The following is a 6,674-nucleotide window of genomic DNA, read 5'->3' on the forward strand; positions in this document are numbered from 1 at the left end:
TGTAAATTCGAAAATCATATGTAGTATATGTATAGATCCATTTTAGTTGTTATAACAAGAACTTAAATATTTAACATGGCAATATGAACATTTTAAAACACTATAAAGTTGAACATTCTCTACGCTCTAGCCAGTTTATAGACTATCCATTAGGTAAGCTTCTGAATCGAGCTCTTATCTCTAGCACCCTCCTCTCTATTAATTAACATTTAAACCGTCTTTTAACAGCTACCGATTTTTGTTAAATTCATAAAAAAGACCTGTAACGTTTAAATCGGTTCTGTAATCTTTTAGTAAAGTAGTTTAGTTTATAGTTATATGTTTTTCTTTAGTTACTTTGTAGTAACTAAAGAAAAACATAAAAGCTTGTGCTTTTGCACGCGATTTCGTCCGCGTGGCATCTAATAACAAATATATTTTGTCACTCCGTTTATTTTCTAATAGCAAAATAATTTTTGAAATCGCTTTAGTAGTTTTTGAGTTTATTTTTACAGATAAATATAAATGAGAGTAGAGATAATGTCAATCTATTTTTTTTTAATTTTAAATACTATCATATTACATTCCTGCGTGCCAATAATTTTACTTTTTCAATAAAATATTACTCGTAACATCGGAAAGAATAAATCCTGCGTATATAAGCGTGAATGAATCTGGATAATTTATATTCGACAGCCGCCGCCTCTCGGCTCACGCGTACTCGCTAACTTATCGCTGGTTTTATAAGAACGAACATCCCTTTCATGTCAGCCACTTGGTGACATGAAACACGATTATAGATCGACGAAGTTATTCACAAAATATCTAAGCCACTTTTGATAGCAAACATTAAAAAAAAATTGATTTCCTAAAATAATAAATACTTTTTACTGTAAATAAGTTGTATGTTAAGAAAATAAACATCTTTGATTTTAATTAAACATTTTGAGCATTGAGTGACGCAATGTTTCGGTTAAGTAAAACTTAATTACAATTGGATACAGCTCCGTTCGCCGCCGGATGTCGGGTGGTGTTGCGGCGGATGTCATTTCCGCTTTTTGTCGTATTCAAACGCTCTCATTCACAGACAAATATTATTACACAAAGTTCTTTCGTCGCTTTTATTTTTCCCTTCAACTGTTGTAATGAAATCTTTTTAACCATTTAGTTTTGATCATTTGGAAAAATTTACGCAACGATTTTTTGCAACGCGATTTTTTAAACACTTAAATGACATCTTAATGTATTTCCTTAGAAATAAATAAAGGAGTTTGAGTGCCGCAGAAAAATGTTAAATGATTCAAACTCATTTCCTTCATCCAATATTTGAATTGCTTTCCATTTGACTACACAATAATCAATAATATCGAAGTCTAACCTACAATTTTACATTTATACCTTTTCTTTTGAAATTTAATAGTACTTGAGATGTTTGAGAGTGGCTCGAAAGTCTCAAAGTTGTTCGTCAAGCGCGGTTTTGTTAAAAGCGAGATGGAGGTGAGAACAGAAACTTTGATTCACCGCGACTTGCGAAGTCAATATCAATCTCTTTTCGAAAAGAACTTTATAAATCTATCTCAATATACGTCCTCACTTTGTAGGATGTAGAAGGATATCTTGGCTAAAAAAGGCTAAAAAAAGGGTCAGTGGTCTGGAAAAAGCACCCGTTCGTTATTCAAAGCCACGGTTCCGAAAGTGCAGATGACCTTGATGATCGCCAACCTTCGCGAAAAGATGACACTTTAAGAAGAAGCATACAGCCTCCCAGATGGGCTCGGAACCTACCCTAAGAACTATGGTCTAATCAACTTAGGGTAAGTAACACCAATCTGAATAATTCAAAACTTAGATATGCATTAGATAGGCTAAATATTTTTGCAACAAATGAAGATTGATATGAGTGGAGTACTTCATCGTATATTTACAACTATTTTCAATATAGCATACATATATAAATGTAATTAAAGAATTGCAATAAAATAATTGTATTGATGGTTTCCGAACATTGAAATAATAATGAAGACTGACTCACAAGGGAAATTTATTCGAAAATGAGGTGTTACACAAGGTAGGAGGTACATAAGTAGGTAGGGACCTACATCGATGTTAATAGTATCTGTAATCAATAAATATGTGTCTGTACACATTGTTTCTTCATAAAATGTATTAATAAATTAAAGAAAACCGTAGCATTAGACACCCACGTTGACCTATAAGAAACAAAGTATGTTTTAAAAATCCATTCAAGTCTCGGTAACAAATGACGTAACGTGGTTGATAATGCGATCAGTCACCGGTGACCTCTGCCCTTCTCGTTTCCTTTTCTCTTACAAAGAAAATAAACAACAAAATAAAGTAAATATTATCTCGGATGGAGATTACAAATTGTTCTACTATAGCTTTGTTTCTGTGACCCAAAAAAATTGTATTAGTAAAGTTATACGATGACATAATCTTAGTTTATAACTTACTGTTATTTAGTATGGGCCCACTTTTCTTACACGCCTTGAATCGTAATAACAAGTACATAGGCGATAAATCTTACTATCTTACTAATATTATAAATGCGAATGTTTAGATGGATGGATGTTTGTTTGAAGGTTTCTCCATAACGGCTGAACGGATTTCAATGAAATTGAGCAAACATATAGAATATAGTCTGGCAGAATACTTAGGCTACTAATTATGTTTTTTTAACTACGCGCCGATGGAGTCGCGGCCGACTGCTAGTATGTTATATTATGTAATTTTTATGTATGTCCTTTACATAAGAACATGTGTTTGTCGAATTATTTGATGGTGTGTGGCGTTAGTTGATGATTTTTTATTAATGAAATGTTTAATAATTTTTTTTATATCAAACTTATAGATCAAACGATTAGATCGTATACACAGCGCTTTAGGCGATTATGAGAGAGAAACGGTTCGCTTGTTATTGATTTCATTATCTTAGGTTGAGAAATCACAGATGTTGTGATTTAGAATAAGGAAAAGCTTAAGGATAAAATGGCTATAGATTAAACGAAACCAATATAAAAGGAAAAAGTCTGACCTTTCGTTAGTCTTCAGGGAGAGCCGGAACCATTTGTGCATATTTAAGTAACGTGAAAAATATCTCACACGATGCGTAGTGTTACGCGAGAAATCAAGATGTTTGTTGCGTAAATAATATATTTACTCCGACATCAAATACTGGCGAACGAAATTGAAATACCTAATGTACAAACAAAAACCTCAATCGTTTTTAAATATTAATTCTTAAGATTGTATATTTATTCCTAACTTTTGTAATTTATTATAACTTATTAAACTACTAGCAGTCTCCTGCGTAACCACTAAATGTCAAATTAAAAAAAACTTAAACCTATGTGGTCTTCCAGGCTATGTTCTACATAAATGCCAAATTATAGCCAGATCCATGCAGCCGGTTTGTAGAAATCCTCTATCCATCCGTCCATACAAAAATTTGCTTAAATAATATTAGTAAGATTTTCTCGATTTACATTGAAGACGTGTAATATTATCACGTTTAGGGCGCAATTTTATTGGTTAATATATCGGTCGTCACCCCCTATGAGGGGACTGGACGATGTAAAGCAATTGTCGTGGAGGGACTCAGTTGTACAGTTATATTCAAATTTATAGACCCTTCAAATATGACCTTTGCAAAATAAACGGCTTTACAGAATTTTATTACAATGAAATGATAAGAGTTAATCAATTTATTATTTAAGGTTATTTTTAATTGTCAAATACGCTTAAGTATTAATCTGATAAAAAGTTTTAATGTATTAACGATCGTAATTTATAGCGGTAGACACATTACAAATATCCATTTAAGCGATTTTAACATGTAGACATGAAAATGCAATAAAATTGGATTAAACCGGTGTGCACCGCTTTTTAGCACTTCTGAAATTGGAATTTAAAACGGCTAGCTGGCAACCCAGTTTCAGACTAATAGACAGTCTGAATATCACGCTCCGAACGGAGCTATGTATGCTTGGTATCCAATAAAAGGATGGCAAGCATACCCCGACACTTTTAGAACACCTTTCATATTACGTACTCTCGAATACATTTTCAGACGCTTTCCATTATGTCCCCTATCGAAGTCTTAATACTCTAACAAAGGACTTTATTACAAGATGAAAGATAAAGTTATCGTCTTCAAAAAAAATTTTTTTTCAATTCAATATTACATCTAACATATTGAAGTTTAATATCGCAGTTGCATTCCATAGTGATAAAACAAACGTATACCACAAAAGTGTTTTTTGATCATTAAAGTATCGTACAAACAAAACACTTCCAAATGTTATTAGTCCCTTTATTAAGCTTCACATTTTTAGCTAAGTGAAAGATGATTCGACATTTTATAAAGTACAAAAGAATCTGTTACTAGTATGCCGCTCCATCCCGAGTCATGTGACCTAAAACCTTTGGCCGGGAAAAGGGGACGAGCGTCGACTAAGCGCGTGATTCCAGTCCGCGTATTACCGGAACCCATTAAGGCAGATTCTTAAAGCGCTTGCTACTAAAAACTGTGTCATAACCGTACACTACATCTTTTGTTTACATACAAATAACAACGAACAAACAAGCCCATTGTTACCTTCACAGACAATCGGTGGCTGTATTGCGTAAACTTTAAAATTCACAATCGGAATAAAACTACTTTCTCTTTTAGAATTAAACATTTTTAATTGCTTTTTATTGCTGTTTATTTTTACCCTTTTTTTTGTAAGTAAATAATATAACTTCCTACCATTTTCTTTACGAAGGGTCCGCACAGTAAAATACATTCTAATTTCCATACATAACTAACTTAATGAATGCGAGTCTAAAAAAAATAATTTTTTACAACTTACTCAGGATATAGCACGCCTTGTTTAATCAATAGCTAATTTTATTCACTTCCTTTAACTAAATTTTTACATTCACAATGACGCTATGCAATTTTAGGCCAAAACTGTGCTGTGCTATTATTGCCTTAGTCTGTAAGAGAAACAATCTTTGTAATCCTAAGGAATAAAATAATTGAGATTAGCGAATATCCTTTTATTTTCGCGCAAGTTTTTGCGATGTATTTTCTTTCCGCATGATATGAGACTGACAAATACTCGCAACAGGATAACAACTCTGGGTTCGACCAGAACAAATATCAGCCATTTGTTATTAAAAAAAAAGTACAAAATCTGCGTCTCAGATCCTCAGTGTAAATACAAACTATTAAAAAGTATACGTATAATATTTGTAAAAATTACTTTGTTCAAACTGTAACACTAATTAGGCCACGAATAATAATTACGCTTTGAAAATATATATCAAATCCAACAAACTTTAAGCGGCCAAAAGCTCAGGTAGAACTTGTTATTATTTGCAAAAGCTAATTGATTAAATTTTCCTCTAATTACCGACAGAGTGAAGCCGCGCGCGATAAATTAACATTACAAGTAATTCTGTAAAGGTAATAATTCAATAAACTCGCTTTAATTCCAATATTCAGATTTTGTATTACCACTTTTATTAAGTGTCATTTTGAAGACTAAGTATGAAATATTACAAAATGTATTAGTGTGTATTTGAATAATTTAATATAATAAGCGTTTTGTATTTTCTAAAACAATCTGTTTTTAGTATTATAGTTACTCCGTTTAAGTTAGAAATTATCTATCTTGTTTGAAGACATTAAATTCTTCGTTTTGGTATATAACTATATATGTTTTGATATATACTATAAACTGATATATAAACACGGCTAAACACTCACGTATATTCGTCCGGTGGCGGCGACTAGTTTCGAGCCCATCGGGGGTCCTTCATCATGATGAGTGGTACTGGTATTATTTCGCGGACGCGGCCTGTCGCTCAGCTCCCAGTGAGTGACGAATATACGTGAGTGTTTAACCGTGTTTATATATCAGTTTAGTATAATGTCTCACGAAAGTTTGAATAAGTAAAATAATGAGAAAAACATTATGAAAGTGGAGGAGGCCATTTCTACTATTATATTATAGTCTACTATTGCTATCGCAAAGCGTGATCGGGCGTCCGCGCAAGCCGAGAAAACATTACGGTATTCAAGGAAATGGCGGGCATGTTTTTATAATAAAACGTTTAAATTTAGGATTACCATAATCAAATCTATTTAATGCAATAAACGTACTCACAATAAGCTTTATCGTGTTATCGAAATGGTTAAAATAGAAATAAGTTAGGTTACTTTATCCGCGCAAAAGTTGAATGTCACTGGTTATTTTAACTTATTTTCTTAGCAATATATTTGATACTAATTAATTAATGTTACAGTCTTTTATTTGTCCTTACAAAATAATAAAACTACTAGAATATTTTTCCGGAGTTATGCAAATTGTAGGGTAGTTCATGTAAACACTTTTATTGAGCTACCTCCAAAAGGGTCATAAGAAATTCAATTTGTTATTTGAATATTTCGAATTTTATTAAATCAAGTTCAGTATATAAGTCTCAATTATGACTTAGGTATAAAATTGTGGAGTACTTGGCCATAAGTTTTCACAGCTAAAACACATGACTTTAAACATATTGCCATCGCAATTTCTTTGAATAGACGGAGAGGGACAACGTTTATGTTTTGTGAGTGTGTTGACAATAAAAATAACTTATTCTATTTTCTTAGTAAAATTCAGCAAAATATACGAAACGAAATATTT

The sequence above is a fragment of the Papilio xuthus genome, unplaced genomic scaffold, assembly GCF_000836235.2.
Source record: "Papilio xuthus unplaced genomic scaffold, Pxut_1.1 DF828142.1, whole genome shotgun sequence".
NCBI lineage: Eukaryota > Metazoa > Arthropoda > Insecta > Lepidoptera > Papilionidae > Papilio > Papilio xuthus.